Source organism: Lycorma delicatula, chromosome 2 (genome assembly GCF_047948215.1).
Source record: "Lycorma delicatula isolate Av1 chromosome 2, ASM4794821v1, whole genome shotgun sequence".
Lineage (NCBI taxonomy): Eukaryota > Metazoa > Arthropoda > Insecta > Hemiptera > Fulgoridae > Lycorma > Lycorma delicatula.
In genome coordinates, this window is record NC_134456.1 from 164,269,871 (window position 1) to 164,287,869 (window position 17,999).

The 17,999-nt window shown below is 30.1% G+C and overlaps 1 protein-coding gene across 3 annotated transcripts in view; it reads right to left on the bottom strand.

Annotated features, from left to right (window-relative positions):
- The window catches only part of Mct1 (Monocarboxylate transporter 1), a 576,612-nt gene that overhangs the window by 33,614 nt on the left and 524,999 nt on the right, over positions 1-17,999 (bottom strand). Inside the window, exon 1 of one of the 3 annotated variants that reach the window (XM_075356631.1) lies at positions 10,978-11,975. The exons of the other annotated variants lie outside the window; for them this stretch is intronic. The gene's annotated coding sequence lies outside the window, so the exon portion shown is untranslated. Of the gene's footprint in view, positions 1-10,977; positions 11,976-17,999 lie in introns of those variants that run through there. 3 annotated transcript variants of the gene reach the window in all.

Below are 17,999 nucleotides of genomic sequence, written 5' to 3' on the forward strand. Positions count from 1 at the left end.
GTATCGATATCGTTATGGTTCGTTAATATCATATGTGCAAAAAAGATAAAAACGATTTGTTTTATCAATAAAAGGAAAAGTAAAAATCTTAAAAAAACTAAAAAAAATGATGTACCGGGTAAATCGTTAGCAGATGAATACCGCGTAGGCATATCAACTATTTCAGGCATTATGAAATGTGGAAACATCATTATGAATTACGAATCTCAACTCGAAAAAGAAGAACGAGATTTTTCCAGAGAAACGATAAAGAAAGCATCAAATGAAGAGATGGATCGGACTCTTTTCTATCATTTGTTTAAAAGCGATCCCTTGGCGAGTTTTGGGCAACTCTAGTACAGAAAACCATAATTTCTAATGAGAAACTAAATGAAGATGAACATTTTAAGGCAATTACGGGATGGCTTTGAAATTTTAAACAGCGTCATGGAATTCAGGAATTTGAAATTCAAGGAAAAAACTTGTCAGCAAACGTTCCAGCGGCAAATGAATTTATTCAACAAACAATTTTATGATTTTTTTGAAAGATTATGATGAACACTTTGTTTATAACGTCGATGAAACGGGCCTTGTATGGAAAGCTTTTCCTAAAAAAAAAACGTTTCTCATAAAGAAGAATCAACTACAGGCTATAGAATGTCTAAAGAACGTGTGATATATCCAATACATATCATACATATTTTTTGATTTTCCAATTATTTGAATTTCTAATTACCAGGATCCAGCCTTTGCAAAGGTCATTCGGGATAACTGGTGTTCTACTGAACGAGTACATACAAGTATTTAAAACATATCAGATTGTGAAGTCCAAATTTATGTTGATACCAACAACTTGGACCAACAAGTAATTATCTTATATTTGTGTGTGTTAAGTGGCGAGATATTTTTGTTTGTACATACATGTAACTCATACAAAACTGTACGTCCAGGAATCCATAGACACCTCATCATTAATATAGAATTCATCATCATCCTCAAGAAAGTGAATCAGCCACAAAGTTAGCAACAAAATTGTTGTAACAACAATTTGTTAGTAACAAAATTAGCAGCCACAAAGGCTGCTAATATAGTTATATCATATAAATTTTATCATTACAGATTCAAAATTTGGGGAAATTTCTTTTATTATCCTTCCTTTTACAAAATTTTAATTAAAATTAGATTATTTAGAATTAATTTAAATTTATAATGGTAGTTTATGAAAAAAAACAACAAAAAAAAACATAGTATAACTATTTAGGTTGGAGATATAACATTAGCTAGAAACACAACACAATGGCCTAAAAATATAATCTCAGAAAATGCAATTTAAAATATTCAGAGTGCGTGTATATATATATATATATATATATATATATATATATATATATATATATATATATATATATATATATACATATAATGCATTTATAAATGTAGGAGAGGAAGATTCCCAGAACACACGTTCTTCATAAGCCGACGGTGGACAGATCTCAGACGAGCGGCACAGTTGCACCTCCTGATTCCGAGGGAGGTAGTCCCCTTTGTGGTGAATGACTGGAAGAACTGGCGACAGGCGGAGGAGTTTTATCACCCAGATCCTAACAAAAAAAGACGAGGAGTACCGTAAAAGGGCCGATTTATGGATGCCGATACTAGGTGATGATCACACGATAACATCCCAATAACGACTGGCCAGGAAGTGGACAGGAGAGAGAGAGATCCACTGTTTCCGGCCTGAGGGTGGGTCCCAGGAACAGCGTAGCTGGGCCGGGCTCCCCTTCCGAGGGTCGGTTGAAAGGATGCTGTTAGCGGCGGAAAAAAAAAATAGACCCGGCCTAAGGCACGGGGCGCTAGGAACAGCATAGCTGGGCCTGTTTTCCCCCCTGCCGAGGGTTAGAGGAAGATGGCACGCAAAAGATCCAAAACCGGCGGGCCGACCTGCCATGTCGGACTTACAGCCGGTAGGTGGGGAGGCCCGTTAGTCGGAGAGACAACCCCCCCCCCCTCCCGGGGGGGGGCGATTATTAGTTGCTTGAGTGCGGATCTTCCCCGGGGGGAGGCGGAATAAAAAAAAAAATAATTATAAAAATAATAAATAATTTAAAAACAAAATATACTTTTAATCATAAAATACGCCAATTCAAATGCTATTTTAAACAGAAGTCATATTTAACATGTTTTTATTTCATAAAACGTATATGAAATACGTTTCATATTTAAACTGCAGTTAAAGGTATTTTATTATTGAAACTGCGTTGCATCATCCTTTAATTCTTCTTTTGTTGTAATAATATTGTAAACTACCATGCAATTTAAACAGAAATTATGTAAATTACAATCCATTATGCTTGAAAACGTTAAATGAAACGGTGCACTAATACTGAGCATCAAAATAATTTCTGGCTAAATTCGCGCAATAAAAACGATGACAAATAACGGTTGTGCATTCGATTTTAATACTTTTATAGTTTATATTACATATAAAACTATATATATCATGTGTCTAAACGAAGTATGTGGCGCGAATTTAGACAGAAATTATTTTGATGGGTCAGCACTACTGGACTGCTTCTTATAACATTTTCAAACATAGTGAATTATACTTCAAATTATTTCTATTTAACGTGTATTGCAATTCATAATGATTATTACAACAAAGAAAAGAACTAAAGGATGATGCACCGTGTAGTTAAAATAATAAAACACATACATTTTACATTTCTGAAACGTATACATTCCTGACACGATCTATATAATCCATTATTATGTACAATCAGAATAAAAGATTTATTTATTTATGTATAGAACTATATATACCAAGTGTATAAAATAAATACATGTTAACAATGCATATTTATCTTCAAACGCTGTTAATAATTGTTATTACAATAAGTAAATAAACATACAAAACATATCTGCGATTAATTGTAAAACAGTATCTAATAACAATTAAATTATATCAAATTGACCTTATTTGATAACATATGGTAAACTACAGAATAAAACATACAATCTAGTCAATGTTGATAGTACAAGTCAATTAGTTTTTCAGCGCAATTATTAAGATAAATATTACGCTTTACAAAAATTATCAGAATTTTTTTTTGTGAAAAGTTATGATAAAATACTGCATAATCTTCTTCAGTGAGGTCAATAGCGTCTTAATAAAACTCTAAACTGATAGCGTTTTAATATTTAAACCGCTATAATTATTAAATATATGTTATGCTTACATATATTCCCGTCAGAAGTATGTCATCTCTTTGGAGATGACAAATTGTGAATTATTTTGTAGATTTTTCTCTCTACTATATTCATGTATTTACCTTATCATTATTTCATGAGTCTATCTTTTAAATAATTAATATTAACTTATATCAATCACATATATTTTTATTTTACAATTACTGCGTATTTGTGATGTTACTCTAATCAAGGTTTTACCACGGTTTCCTTTCACCCATTCAGAAAAATGACGCAGCAGTTTTTTTCTATTCTTGGAGTAACATATCAATTTATTCCTGACGTAATTTATATAATGCATTATTATGTACTAATAAGAATAAACGATTTATTTAATAACAGCTCATATTCATATATTTCCAGCACGAATAACATTTTAAAAATTTCCTGCTGAGTTGGGCAATGTATAATAATATACAACACATTATCCCATACTAAATGATTACATCAAATTTTTTGTTTTAACTACTTTTCTCAATCTTTCTCATAGATATGACGCTCGCAAAGTATTACTCGTCAAAATTTAAAAAGCTTGAACACATAGATGCGTAGTAGTTCTACCTTGGATATTTAAAGTAGTGTTGGCACTGCTAATAATACAATGGAGGGAATAATGTACCACGATAGGACGTCATAAGTAGCAAGAAGCCTTTTCATTTGTCGCACTCCTCTTAAGAAAGAGAAAGAGATACATTTGCTGTACAGCGCAATCAAGCACATCTGTTTGTGTTGATATTCCTCGTGCCTCTCCAACAACTCAGGAATCCATCCCCACCTGAGTGTCAATTGAAATTTCTGTACGTTAATGAGTAATATCTGAGATATAAAATATAATAAGGGGTACATCATGTAAAATAATTATTACTGCCTTATCAGTTGTTTTAATAAAAAATTTTTGTTTCAATTTGAGTCACCTAAAAATTAAATAATTATCCAACTCAAACTATAAACACGTAATTTGTTTTAAGTAGCCTCATTTGAATTATTATTATAATACTATTTTGAAAAAACACAACTGTTTGTAACAATAAAAAGGTTACTAATAATGATGTTAATAATGGTTTTAAATAAATCTGCACAGTAGTGAATTTGTCAGAAAGTAGGTTAGCTTGCAACCTTGTGGGTAAAGTGTTAGACAAACAGATGGATTGGGTAAGATTGAGTGAATAGCTTTATGCAGTAGGAATAATGATTTTTGTGATTTTAAGGTAAATGAAAAGGATTAAAGGTAAATGAAAGGTTTATGTTTCATAGAAAGTTGTGGATAAGGTTAGAAAGAAAATTAAAGCAAAATGGTTACATAGGACAATTGGACCAGAATTTCATAAAATTTATCGTAAATTAAAAAATAAATTTAGGGGATTTAGATGATTTAAGGAATGAATACTCCAGGAATTTTATCGGAGTCATTTGTAAATAGAGGTTTTATGCTAGCATCAATTGTATTTAGTTAAGAATGGAAATTAAGCAGTTAAGTTCATTATAAAATTTGGAAGATGAGAAGGACATACTGCATTTGTTTAGTATGTGTATATTCCTGAGAAACTTTAGAATAGATTGGTTTAGTAAGCCAATTTTAGTGGAAGACGAGGTAGTGCATATCCTCATGGAGTAAGTTGGAAGAATTTCTCATATATAAAAGGACTGCTATAAAGTTCTGTAATTACCTACTTTATCAATTTTATTATTGATTTTTAACAGTTATGATTATTATTATAAATACTAGTGTAAGTATTACAGTATTTTATGACACTTGGAACAGTTTTCTGTCTATTCATAACGGTTGATACTCATTAATTTGTATCTGTTATCATACTTCTACTAGCTTTTTTGGATAGGTTTGTATTCTTTTGAGGGAATATAAGTGGTGTATGGGTAAATGTTCTATCAACCAGGCAGACAATCTGTATGTCATGACATAATGAATAAATATTTTTATTGAGTTTATAGTATGTTTAACAGAGAATTTTATTCTGCGTATTTACTTGTTTTTTTTTTTTTAATAGATTATTTAATTTGAGTACTTTGTAACAGAGTACATAATTTACATTATGGAATTGTTTTGTATTAATAAATGCACTTCAATAATTATATTATTATTAGTAATACTTGAGGTATAAGTTGCAATACTCAGAGTTGTTCTCTTTGACAGTATGCTAATCATTATATAGCAGTTCTTATGGTGAACAGAATGAAGGGATCACGTATACGGCTGAATATTACCTGTATTTCGGGTAAGCTCAGAACATGATACACAACAGTACGTTTGAGTAGGTAAAGGATGAAAAATTATTTACTCCTCACTCCCCTTAATAAGCCAGATGTGGGGATACTTGTTATTCTTGTCAATATTTGTATTACTTTTAAAAGTGATTTGTGACATATTTCAGGTCATCTAAAATCATTATAGTTTCAGTAAGTAAGATAAGAATGTTGAAGACTATAACTGATTCATTTTCAGTGCTGCGAGTAAATTTAAAGAAAATGAACTTTTATGATTTTTCTATTTATAATGTACACTTTTGTGAATAAAAATTGTCACTGTCAATTCTCTGGCAGCTCCACCTATTTCATGAAAATTTTAAGTAGCTTTACAATTTTATCTTTCTTATGACGTACTCATAAAAATTTAAGATGCATTTATAAAAAGTTAATGAGTACAAAAATAAAAATGAAAAAAGACTGTAATTTTATGATCCACAAAAGACATCAGAAACTGAAAATTTGGTGGTTTATATGAAAAAAGTATTATTGTTTTAAAAATACATTAGAAAATATTTATACATACTAAATAAATCTTTGAATATGTATTTACACATTTAAAGAAAATGATTACTTATAATTATCCAAAAAATTACTTTTCTCCAATCAACACATAAATTAAACATTTTGCCCTTTCAACAATATACAACTGCTGCGGATTAATTATTATAAATAAATTTGAGTATTTCAGTAACCCTAACTATTTATAATAAACCAAAAATAATTTGCTAATAACTGCATGTAAAAATTAGCCCATCTGAAAAATGAGTTACAGGGTTACAGGGAAACAATAATTATAAAACAAACAGTGAAAAGTATAAACCGGTTCAGGAAGCTGCCAAGAGAAAAAAATTTGATTATTAATTAAAAAATGATTATCAAAAATACATAAAATAGTGAAAATAATGCAGAATAAAAATACCATAATCTCAAAAATTAATTTTTCTTTTTGCACTATTTGGAAGATTTTATATCAACATTAATGATGAGCTTTTTGAAATAACTTTAACAGTATGTTGTCCAATTTGTCATTATACTATGTTTCCAAATTATTTCCATTTTTAATAATCAATTAAATAAATCCAAGTATTTTTTGATGATCAGAGATTTTAAATACCGTACATCAGTTTCATAATTGTAATACAAACATGGAACTGTCATTTCATATTTGACATTAATGTAATGACAAATTTCTGAAAATTAAAACCCCTTTACAAATTCTGACATGACATGATAAACTGTTAGTGAGTTTTAAATAATTCCGTTTCTATTATGAGATAAAATGAGACCAGGATGTATTTGTTGTATTTAATTTATAATTAACCATTCAGTCTACAATTCAATATAAGACAAGTACACATCCAATGCAAGTTTACCATATAAATCTTTAACATATTTATCTCTAGATAAATATTTGTCAGTGGTAACCCACAAGAAATTTTTAGTTAACATTTTCATTAAGCACATGAAATTTGTTGATTTATGTATTTAATTTACATTTTGTTCAATCAATATCAGACCGTTATGAGTAATTATTTATTTATGTAAGCTATTAATGAGAATTAAAACTTTAATCAGAACAGATGACTGAAATATCACTATGTGCCATTAATGCAAAGAAATGATGTTGCTATCTTTCTCAATTCTGTAGCTGACTCAGGAAGCAGAGTCCACAATGAAAATTTGAACTGATAATAATACTCATATCTACTTATTTTAGAAACATTAATTAAAATAACTGGCAATAATTAATAGGATGTCAAAAAATCCCAAATTACAATTAATCCATACTAATTTATGTCAATACATTTACTGAAAAAGTAAATTAATTATTTTTATTGTGTAGTGAAGTGAGAAAAGAGAGTTGGTGTTTGCCTTCTCGTATGAGAGGTAGAGTTCGAAGTCTGACTAGATCAATCGTATTTTAATGAAAAATACGATACGTATTAATACTAATAATTAAGATACGTATTTTTCTCAATACTGTCTACTGGACATCATTCTGCTTGGTTCTATTGAGATTCTGGCTTATCTAAACACTTGAAAATAACTATAGATAAGCTCATTGGCTGAACAAGAACGCAAGTAGTACGCCAAATGTTTTGTTTATTGGTAAATAAATTATTAAAAAAATTGATTGTTAAATACTTACACTAGGTGAATAGATGGTTAATCATCTGTTTCTTTTTTTTCACTTTAATTATGACTGAATCAAGAATTAGTAAAGCATACACTGACGTACAACAGAGAGAAAGAGAGAGAAGAGCGATGGAACGGGGGTGTGAGGTTGTGACATAAAGAGTGAGAGTAAAGAAGAGGAATTATTTTGTAATGAATGGAAATGGAATATTTAATAGAAATTAAATGTAAATCAGTTGAATGAAAATGAAACTTTAATGATCTGTCAAGTTAAATAGAAGGGCAGTCTAAAAAGTTATTTTTAGAGAGACAATGAAAGGTCAAATGGTGAATGTTTAGTAAAGAGTTTAGGTTATATAGCTACACATAACAGAATCATCTACTACATGGTAAAATTGTACGGAGGTTGTTATGCTGTTCTAAATAGATTGGTGAAGGGTGGAACTAGGGTAAAGGATAATACTACAATGGAATTTAATAGTCGAGATGGTACCTGTCATTGACATTATGTGCCATACTGTACCGTTACCCATTATGTTTTAATAATAATAATATTATTATTATAATAACCATTATAAGACATCCTTTTTTTTTTTGCAACTAAAATTAAAATTTAGTCTAGATTTAGAGAAATAAAATAAAATAAAACTTTAAATTTATGCAGTAATACTAAATTGATTCAAAATATTTTAATTTTAACCAATTGCCAACTCAGAATATTCCAATAGTGTAAGTAGTAATCATGTAGTCTAAGTTCTAAAAACTTTAATAAAAAAAAGTAAATAAAAAACCAGAACAAAAATATATGAAAATTCTACTTTTATGTAACAGTTCTGAAACTGAATTTTGCAATTTTACCTACATAAAGAGTTCAGTTATCGTTATGCACATTTTTTAAAAATGGAGAAGTTATAAACTTACTCTGTTTTATTTTTAATGTTTTTGTATACTCAAGCCTTACATTCTACTAAATAAACCTATTTTTATGTTTAAATTTTTTATTATACATAAAGTTTCGATAGTGGTCTCACAGTAAGTTTATTTCACAACATATGTGGAAAAAGATTTTAACAAATAATTTATTGATTGAGGAGAAGCTACCTTTTAATATAGTGCTGATAATCTGGATGTAGCTGCAAGGTGCTTAGCCGCTGTCATGCAGGAGGTGGCACAGCGCTCTACTACATTGAAAGTAAATGGAATACAAGGAGCAGGCTATCCAGGGGAGGTTATGGATCTAGTTAGAATAAAGAGAAACTTTAGATGGAGATGGCAACAGTTTGGGAGACCTGAGGACAGAACGGCAATGAACAGGACGGCCCATAGATTGAAGGTACTAATAAATATGAACAGGAATGAATCATTTAAAAAATATGTTGAAAGTCTATCTCCCCTGAAAAGACATGATCATTCTTTGTGGCAGGTGACGGAAAAAACTCAAGCAACCACCACCAACCTCATTCCCACCATTAAAGACAGTTAATGGGTGGGCCTGTAACAACAGCCAAAGGCCGAGATGTTTGCTAAGCACCGAGGCAAGGTGTTCCATATGCATGAGATGCAAAAAGATATGGAGGAGGAGATTAGTGACTTATAGCCCCATTATTCCTTTATGTCTCTCTTTGAGGCCCTTCTTGAAGGTGGAGATAACACAAGAAGTGAAGAGGACTGAGAACATAAGAAAGGCTTCAGGGTTTAATTCATTACACACAGGATGATATCTGCATTACCATCTACACTGCTATCTACATTGCTATTTCTTTCATGCAGAAACTATTTAATGAAATCCTTAGGAAAACTCACTACACATCAGAATGGAAAATATCACAGATATTGATAATCTTGAAACCTGGTAAATCTTCGCAGGAAGTATCTTCATAAAGGCCTATAAGCCAGCTATTGATTTTATCTAAGATGCTAGAGAAACTGTTCCTGCGCAGATTATGGGCACTGTTAGAAAGCAAAATAGTGATACCTGACCATCAATTCGGCAAGGGTGGACATTCAAATAGTGGAACAAGCCCATAAAGTTACTAGTGTTATTGTCAGGTGTCTAGAAGAGAAATTGTTCGACGACCTTTTTTGTGATAGAATAAGTATTTACAAAGTTTTGTTAGCTGGTCACTTTTTCAAATTAAAATCATGCCTGCCATCATGTGGTATTTGGTGCTGTATCTTCTTGCGGGTAATGGTAAAGTACGCTGACAAATATTATTACTCTATTTTTTGGCAAATTAGAGATTACTTTTTCTGTCATCATTAAAAAAATATAGTAGTAATTCATATGTGAAAATGGATTGTAGATAAAGATTCTTTCTATACAGCAAAGTAATTAGGAATATTTCACCTCCAAAATGGACAATTATTATACTTTCTTCTTTTTAAATTGAAATTCTTATCCTTTATTTTTATTTAGTGTACTGTGATGTTATTTATTGGTAATGTGTATTCAAAATGTAGGTCTCAGCCATAAATTCAAGTAGTATTCCTTCAGCAAAATATGGAGCTACTCCATTTAAATAAATTAATCTTTTACATTGTATTTTAATAAAGAATTATTAATTAAGAATAAAGAATTACTAATTAATTTATATAAATTATTTTTTTATTCTTTTTCACTTAACCCCCCCCCCCCCACACTTGGTAACAGAATACCTAAACTAATTTTGCTGCTACTAAATAGACCAACTCTAATAGTTTAACTACAAGTTTCTATAGAGAGGGAAGCAAACTTCAGATAAATGAAAATGCATATTGTGTGACTTTTAAAACATTTAAGGCAAGCATTTCCAACTCGCTTTAAAATTATTTTTTTTGATTTATGATAAAACATTCAATTAAATCTTCATCAATCATAAATTTTAGAACACATCTATGATTGCTTATTTTGTTTGCCGATAAATGTCTTTTCCACCTAATGCTGATATGTAATAGTACTATTAGAAAATAAAACTGTTCGACTGAAAAGTTGCAAATAAAACTACAATGTTCACACCATATATATCTGACTACATTGTTTTCAATTAAGCTACGAATGAATAATTACATTAGTAAGTAAAAGTTTTTCGTGCAGCTGGAATAGAACATTGTGTTCTGAAATAATTTTGAGGTGCTGAATTCAAAACTGTTAACAGAATTTGTGTAATACGTCACGTTTTTATAGATACGATTTAGACTTACGATTTATTAACCAATAAATGCAACAAATATTAAATGCTGTGAAATCAATATTTACAAAAAAATTATTTATCAACTAAATTTTTATTTATTCAAACACAAATAAATAGAAACACATTAATACAATTTTAAAATAACAGCTTTTAAAAGTTTAAATCATTGTAATCGTCTTACCTTTAATTTTTAAAATATGTTAACAAATTTTTTCCCTTGAAGGATGTTTGATCAGTTTCTCTAAACAAAAACCAACAACAGTTACCCATCATTCCAGGATCCTATCTTCCTTGGTACAGATGTTCCAAGGTCAAAATATCCTGATGGAAACGCTCTCCTAGCTCATCGTTGACAGAGTCCAAATTTTCTGGCAAAAGGTCTAGGTAGGAGTGTAGGAAATGAATTTTTAATGACATCCTACATCCTAAACTTTGTAGATTTCTAACGGCTTATTAACCAAAAAGATAATGCTTTTCATCTTTTCTGTTGCCTAAAAAACATTAATTATAATATTGATGCCATAGTTTCATATGTTTGTTTCATGTTGACAGCATGAGCTAATGGAATGGATGGCTTTTTTTACCATTATGCAATAAAACTGTTTTCATGCTATCTATAAAATAGTCAATAAAAAGACGCCATTCTTCAGGAATATGCTGAATTCGAAGCTCTTTCATCAGGCCATTGACATCAGTACAAACGTACAATGAATTTTTAATAGTAAAATAAGTTGAAAGAGTTTTATTTTGTGTTCTTAACGTGGTAACCTTTGTTTTCTCCGCTAAATAATTCCACTGTTGCAGTGTAGACCCTAAAAGTTCAACTTGTTGCTTTGATAACTTTAAAGTAGCAGTCAGTGAAATGGTCCTTAGGTTCGCGCCAAACCATCGGTACGACAAATGGCATGGCTTGTCGTTTTCCCTACAACCATTCAGTTGAGCACGATAAGCAAACAACATGAGGCGCCCAGATTTTATCTTGATCCCCGAGTGCATATTCAAAATTTATAAGCTGTTTTCATAGATTCAGAAATAGTATTTCTTTGAGATTTAGGCGTAAATTTACCAAAGACATAACAAAAATTGTCTGGATGATTTGAACATAAAGACGAGGTAAACAACTTTTGTATTTATAAAGAATTAATGAAAATATCGTAAAACACTAATAACTCTGTGAAACATAACACACAGTATAGACAAGTGAAGCTAGACTGAATAAGATTTTAAGCTCTGTAATAGGCAATAACATATGTCTGTATGATGTCATCATGTGCGTCTGTATATGTTGTACGTGTCTACTTCTGACGATAGTGTATATATTTATTTATTTTTTCTTCATTAAGCATGAATGCATATTGTTTAAAAGTAAAAATAAGAAACTATTCTGAATTGTAACCAGTAGTTGATCAAAATGAGTTTTTTTATAAAATTACGATTTACGTAAAACCTTACGTGATATCACTATTTCAATAGCACCCAAATTACGCCGAGAAAAGTTGTGTAACATATTAAGATACAAATGTGTTGACTAGTGTTTTCTACATGGTAGTCTTACTTCGCAGTAAATATTACATTAATAGTACGTTTGAAGAAAACCTGCTAGTAAAATTTATTGCGCAAAAACGATTAATCGTTACATATAATACACGGTGACTCACAAAGTAATATTTAAGTACGCTGATGGTTAGACTTGGCTGCGAAGGGAGCGGTACGGTATTATGTTTATATATATATATATATATATATATATATAATATATATATATATACACACACACGCGCCAATCTGAATTGGAAAAGGTGTACAAAACTTGCGCCAATGCCTGAACGAAAATAATATACACTAGAAGCCAGTTGAACTGAAAAAAGTTTTAATAAGGATGCCTCTTTTTCAATGAGTAGTTGATTCCCTTACAAATCAGCTGATTTTAAATATCAAAATAATTTTTTTTTTTTTAATAATACATTTTTAAAATTTATTATTATCTATTCAAATATAATTAAGCTATCTAATTAATATTTATCTGGAATAGACAACGCAAAGGTTGCAGAATGATGACGGTTTATTGATAAGCGATGACAACGTACGTTACGATCACTGTTTGTTTAACGAATTTAAAAATTAGTGGAAAGAAAGTGAACATTTAGTAAATAGAACAAACGAAGTAGTCAGAGTACGATCGAGATACGTATATTCTCTAGTGAATAATTTAATGATTTTTGATCAAACTACTTCTGAAGGGAAGCGGCTGGTACCCGATTCCTTTCGGTCAAGGACACATTTCAAACGAAGATTAGCTTTGTAGAGCGATTGATTATAATACTGGATAAGTCAAGACTAAAATTCAGGTTAGTGACTGTACGTATATAAACCATTATAAAAATATGCTGCACTATAAACTTAAACTAGTAAATAATAGGTAATCTGATGTTAAAAAAAAAAATATATATATATATATATAATAAAAAAATGAATAATTAAAACTTAAATGCTAAATAAAATGAATATCACAACAGTGAACAATTTTCTTTACGCAACGCAGCTAAGACAAGGTTATTTCATTTTAACGAAAAACAAGACTGGAACTGCATTGCACAAGTCATCACAACCCTACACTAAACAAGGGAGGAAGCTGGCACTCAGCCAAAAGGGCTTTATCCTACAAAACTTCTATTTTTTCTTTTTATTCTTAGGTTGGATACGACCTTATAATTTGCGTTATTTTAATCTTTCTAACGATGAAAAGGATGACTAACATTATCTATGAATTTAAAAAATAGAGTGATATATATATATATATATATACTGTTAAAAATTAAAGGTGAATATTCTGTTTAGAAAAAAATCATATCAGTTAGTGAAAAATAATAATCAATATATAAATAAAAGTAGTAATCATTTTTTTAGTGTTGTCACATAAAATAGTAAATGACTATATGTTTTTCTGAAGTGGCAAAACTCATGTTTATCAGAGTAATAGTGTAATAAACATTTCTCTCTCCCACCCCCTCCCTCTCGCATCCTCTCTCTCACTCTCTCCCAATCACTCACACTATTTATCTCTTTCCTCCCAGGGCTATAAACAAAAATGTTCATATTCTGTCATTTTTATGCGTTTGTTATCAAGTATATTATTTAACGCAAATCTAAAAAATCAAGGTCATTTCACACTCAAATCTACACTACAATTTTTTTTAGTTCTGCACTAATTGCCAAGCTAGGTAATGTTACCTATTTTTCCCTCTGGAATTCAGGTTGTTTCTTTATTACTACGTGAAGTTTAGTTTTAACGATCTTCACTGTTTCTTGTTTTTCGAAAAGAAGAGTTGTCTTTCCAAATTTGGCTCCTGTAATCCTCAGATGTTAAGTTCCATAACTGTAGGCAATTTTTTGACGTCTTCATATTCAATCCATGGGACCATCGTAATATAAAAAACACTAATTAATTATACAATCTAAGCGGTCTATTATTTAAATAGATCTTACCCGGTAAACACACTGAAAACAAAACCTCAACACTTGTGTGATGAATAAAAGTCACTGCATCTAAATACGTAGCCCAAACTCTGTTGTGCGCATGGGCAAAAATGAGGATGTAATAACAGCCCGGCTAGCTTCTGAAAAAAAAAAAAAACAGCCCGGTATATGCAACGGTATGCATTGAATATCTTTGCTTATCTTAGGTTTCTGTAGAAACCAGTATATCGACGTACACTCCGCTCTATTTACCTTAACATTTAGCACAGCAAATCTTAGCTCTCTGTGTGAATCAACTATTACGTGATTCATTAGCCTAGCACACAGACTTTTAATCAAGGGAAAATAGCGGACCGTATATTTTGCTCTAATAGTTATAAATATTCAGTGCGGATTGTTGAACTTAACCACAAGATTAGAGGTTCTGTTTTCAGTTAGCTTCACGTTTACGTTATATTAGGTAGTAAACTTAAGCGTTATTTCATCTTTAAATTTTAATAAGTGCTTTTATACTACGTGGAATTAATAATTAAAAAAACTTTACACTGTTAAAATTTATTGAGCCTAAAATAAGCCGATTACAAGGAGAAAACACGGAGGGATCGTACTTCTTTTACAAAAAGCAAGACATTATGGAGAATGCCATAACTAAACTTCAGTAGAACAGAACAGAAATAGCATTTAATTTGGAAGCAGGGAAAACAGACCTAGACGATTAAATTTGAAACAAAAACTGGCAAAACTTTAGCAAAGCGTAGCATATATAGTGTAAACTCCTTTTAATATTCTGTAGTGTGAAACTCCTTTAATTTTCAATAAGAAGAATCTTTTTTTTGTACTAAGTAAAACGGCATAGTTTAAAATCAAGCGTGTGCTAAGTTTGAGACATGTCACGTTTTCTGAAAATTAAGCGAGGAGAAAAAAATTTTACGAAGAATAAATGTTTGACTCATTCTTAAAAATATTTTTAATTCTTACAAGATATTTTTAACTGAATCAAGTTTATTTCCTAATTTTCACGGCTAAATCAAATTTTTGTTTGTAAAATATTGTTTGGAGTTTTTTATTATTTCACGACTACATGGAGAATTGCTTTATTCAAATATCTACTTTGTGAGCTAGATAACGACTGGGAAAAAACTAATTTTGTTAGTTTCATAAATTATTTTTAAATATGAATTATTACAAATAAATATTGATTCAGAAAGTTCAAATAAGGAAAAGCTGTAATAATAATAAAAGACGAGAAGAAAAAAAATGGCAGATCTTATAAATATAACAAAGGTAAGTAAAAACCAACGGAAAAATAGAAATACAATCTACAAGACAATATCGAATTTTAATTAAGAACAGAGATCAATACACGAAGGTCACACACCCACACTGAAGAACGTGTATGTGGAACTTTGGTGCGCAATTTACGCACCAAAGTTCAAATAAAGTATGTAAAAAAACTACAAAAATTCTTTCAATGTCTTTGAAGTTGTTTAGAAAAGACTAAACAGATATAATTTTGAGGCCAAATTCTGAATTTCGGTTTAGCTTTTATGAATTTTTAACGAGATAAATATTTAATCGAAATTACAACAATATCTTAGAACGATCACAAAAGGCCAAAATTTCTGGTTCAGGCACGTTGTAAAGAAAAAAAGTTAAGTTTAATCTTAAGATTTTATTATTTTTTTTTGTTTAACCTCCGGGTCCACCGTTAGGCATGTTTCAGAGAATGAGATGAATGATTTGTAGCGTGTGTGAAAATGCCATGCCTTAACCGGGATTCGAACCCGGGACCTCCGGATGAAAGGCCGAAACGTTACCACTCGCGCCACGGAGGCCGGAAGGTTTTATTTAAATGTAAACAACCCAACTTAAAGAGGTTTTGTAAAATTAAATTAATTTTGTAAAACAATCTACGAGTACTTCATATTTCGTTAGGACAATAAAACCAGTTCCGGAACGTGAGCCATTTATTTTAAGAAAACTCTCATTACCAGTTTATTTTGAAGTAAATATAATTAAATGAGAATTAAAAGAAGATAAGCTTATTTACAGAAAATTTGCATATCAGTTACACGACTATATGTAAATATTAGAATATAAACGCAACAAAACTTCTAATGGGATATCAATGTCAACAACTATCATTAATCGCACATCGATAGTGATATTAGCATATATATTTATAAATTAAAAGGAAGTATTATTAGTCACTTGAGAAAAAACTAACTATGATAAGTAGTTCAGATAAAAAGACAATCTGTAAAAAATTAAATTATTTCTTTCCACTGTATTATTCTATAAATTACTACTGAAATCAAATTATATAATTATTGTTAAATAAAAATTAGTAGAATGGAATAAACATTAACATTTAAAAAAAAAAAATAATTTAATTACCCCTGCAATCTGAAACATTATCAAAAAAAACCACGAATCCGCCACTGCTCCGAATCTTTGTTTAATTATTGCTAACAGAACCATTAAAGCTTATCATTTACACCTGCACATACCTTACCCCTATGGTTCAATAATTTATTTCACAATTTATTTTTTAATTCTGCAAAAACGGAAATAATTTTTTTTATATACTTAATGCAAATTATAAAAAAATTTAACAAATACTTTTCTTTAATTTTTAATTAAAATAAATCTTTCGTTGAAATAGAATTGGAAACGTAAGTGGAATTTTGGTATTCTCAAGATGAATTAATCGATCAGAAGTTCGGATTAAGATATCAGAAACAAATAGTTAAAAACTAAAAGTATATGTTCTACACATATCAATCATTTAGTGAGAATATAATTTAACTTCATCAAATTATTAGCAAAATACGTTTGTATGATATTTATGTGGAGCCGCTTGAGGCGATTGTATTCAACCATTAATTGAGAAAGTCAGAGCATTATTTTTAAGGAAATAAGTCAATGTAAAAGATTGCTTGTACACACACACTTGTACAAAATACTTTTTGTAATAGCATGCATTATAGAGTGGGTTCAGAGGGTCAAATTCTCACTTAAAGGGAAAATGGGCGGAGAGCCAGTAATGAGCTGCTCAAATAAAATAAAATCTTTTCAGTTAATTTCGTGCTACAGAAAACAAAGAGTAATCAACGTAGAACTATAGTAGAAAAATAAATAAATTGCCGCGTATTAACTGCGTAACAGTTGATGTTACCGTTGAGGTTCGCATGCTTGCTACTAGTTTTGCAACGTGCTCGATTCCCAACAAAGATCTGACATAGTTTCATTTATCTCTTCTTTCCCGGTAAGTATGTGTTAAGACATGTCGTAACTTTTAACAAATAAAATTATTGTTAAAGTTCTCCATATTCATAGAAAAAGTGAATACACTTTTTTAATTCCGTAAAACACTGAGGTTTATATCGATTAGGTTTTATTTATAGTAACAATCATCTAATCGATCTATGTCTGGTAAACAATTAATTTTATTCAGAGAGATATTTTTTTATATAAATAAACTGAATTCGTAAAATTGAGTTCAGTAAATAATTTAATACCACGAAAATAACCTTTCCGTATCTAATCAAAATCTCTACGCAGTAAATTAATGAATGGTTGACAAATAATCAGCGATTGTTTATAATCCGTATTTGAAATTTTTACAGATTCATCTTCTTCTTCTTCTTTAGTGGAACTGTCTACTGACAGGTATAAAGAAATAGCATTCTCCATGATTATCTGTCCTGAACTCTTTCTTTTAAA